Here is a 2,352-nt window from a genome sequence, read left to right as displayed (position 1 = left end):
GGGGGGGGGGGGGGGGGGGGGGGGGGGGGGGGGGGGGGGAGGGGAATGAAACCTATGGATGTGTGGCCATGGCCTTCTAGGAAATGTGAAAGCTATTTGGTATAAAGTGAAGGAATTTCAGGATTAAAATAGATCCCCTCTGTGTAGGTACTGTAGTCACATACATTATTAGTGATCTCATACATTCATCAGGGCTGGAAGGTATTGATGTGACAAGAAAGCGTCAGGGGACCTGCACTAGGGATTCTAGATTTCTCTTTGCTTTGCCTGTCCCATGGATTAATTTTAAACTCAAAATCATTACTAAAGTTTGAAACTCTGGTTCAAGTGAGTCTGGTTTGATAATTCAGTCCTTGGCATTTTTTCATTAAGAGATTAGAATATTTAACGTGAAGAAAATGAGGTCTGTAAAGATACACTTAATGACTTGGTGGCCAATATAGCCCTGATAATTAAGCAGGTTCTCGAATGCTTAGCAAAGATTACTTGATCTAGAGTGGTTCTAGATGGTAGCCCCCAGCCATGTGGGACTATTTAAACTTTAATTAATTAAAATTAAAAGTTCAGGTCCTTACTTGTATTAGCTACACTTAAAATGTTCAGTAGTCACATATGGCTAGTAGCTATTCTATGGACCAGATGAATATTGAACATTTCCTTCATTGCAGAAAGTTCTACTGAACAACCTTGCTCTATACATTAGAGATTTTATTGGGAAATAGAACGTCGCAGACTAGAGAGAGACTTGGGTTTGAGTCAGAACATTTCAATAAAATAAGACAGAAATGTCAGGCATGCAGGCATGCAACTAGGAAAAGAATTTGCTTAGGTCTTTTTTTTTTTTTTTTTTTTTTCTGCTAAAAGCTTTATTGTTTCCATTTGGTCCAAGGCTTGGGAGAGGGCTCCAGGGTAGTTAAAAAGCTGCCTGGTGGCTGCAGAGAGCGGCTTCGGGCAGAAACCCTGACACCAGAGGGGCTCCTCAAAGGCTGCTGGGCTTTGGAGGCTCCTAGCTGTCCTTGAGGCTGTCTTTCCAAGTGATGCTCGCCCAGCCCAGCCTAGGGACCAGCCGGCCTGCGGAGGTCGGTCAGGTGGTTGCCATCTTCTTGATAAGTTTCACCTGCTCCTCCAGGAAGCGGCTCTCCCGGAAGTCACAGGCGGGGTCTGCAGGCAGAACCCACGGCGTGCCGCTCCAAAAGGGCCAAGCTCGGGTTCTTCGCCATGAGCACGGTGACTTCCCCAGCACCCTGTGTTTCGCCCCACTCATCTCGGGACTGCTTCTGCACATCCTGGAAGAGGGCGCAGCCGCCGCGCTGGTTTTGCATTTTCAAGAGACGCTGGACGCCCTCTCGCTTCTCCTCGGCCATTTCGCGGAAAAAAAAAAGTGGTCCACGCCGGCCAGAGCCACATGGTCGTGGTCGAAATAGAAGCCCAGAGAGAGGTAGGTGTAGGGGGCCTGCAGATGCCTGTTGACCAGGTGGTTGACGACAGCCTCCACCTCAGTGGAATAATTCTGATGAATCTGGGAGCTCATGGTTGATCGCTAATAAGGAGTTAAGATCGAAAAATGGCGTTGGCAGGTCCTGGTGGCCGAGGGTAGATGAGTGGCTGATTCAAAAGGTTGAGACTGGAAAAAAGGTTGGAGGGTGGGCAGAGACTGAAGCAAGGGGCGTCCCTGGGTCTGGTGCATCTAAACACTGTTGAAGTAAGAGACAGATCTGTAGGACCGTCGAGTGCACTGCCGCTTAGGTCTTGAGAGGTGAAGGAGAGTGGAGAAGAGGAGAGAGTTTTAATGGGGAGAGACAGGGAGCTAGAGAGACGGGAGAAGGCTGTACATTCTGCCATATAATTCTATACTTGGGAGTACACAGTATTTTTAATAGCATTACTAGAGAATAGGCAGATGTGTGTATGTGTGTATATCTTCTGTTAAAGGAGCTAAGTTTCAGATATGGATGGGTATGGAAAAAGATGACTTCAAGATAAAGTAGGGCTCTGGAATCATATCAATTGTCAGAAAGGCTTTGACTTTCCCAGTATTTTAAAATTTGCAATTCAAGCCATATATCTAGGTCCCAAGGAGAGATAGGGAAGATGCACTTAGTATTTTGATTATATCAGTACAACACGATGTCTGACAATAAATAGATCCTCAAAATGGTTGAATGAATGAATTAATATCCAGTGCCAACTGCCTTTCTTGAAGCAACTTTTGTTCGTAGACAGCCCTTGGGGTATGGAAGGTCAATACGGCATAATCTTTGACTTGCTTTGATTTTGCAATGACGATGTGAATTTGGATCACTGGCAGTTCAGATAGAAGTATACTCTTAGAAGCTAAAAGTAGACTGGGTT

The 2,352-nt window shown here is 45.7% G+C and overlaps 1 pseudogene; it reads right to left on the bottom strand.

Moving 5' to 3' along the window:
* Positions 1 to 1,055: 1,055 nt before the first annotated feature.
* LOC114903264 lies at positions 1,056 to 1,531 on the bottom strand (annotated as a pseudogene).
* Positions 1,532 to 2,352: the final 821 nt, after the last annotated feature.

Source organism: Monodon monoceros, unplaced genomic scaffold, assembly GCF_005190385.1.
Source record: "Monodon monoceros isolate NGI ecotype Baffin Bay Population unplaced genomic scaffold, NGI_Narwhal_1 Super_Scaffold_20, whole genome shotgun sequence".
In the NCBI taxonomy this organism is placed as follows: Eukaryota; Metazoa; Chordata; class Mammalia; order Artiodactyla; family Monodontidae; genus Monodon; species Monodon monoceros.
Note: the sequence above shows the minus strand (reverse complement) of the source record. Positions and strands in the feature narration are given on the sequence as shown.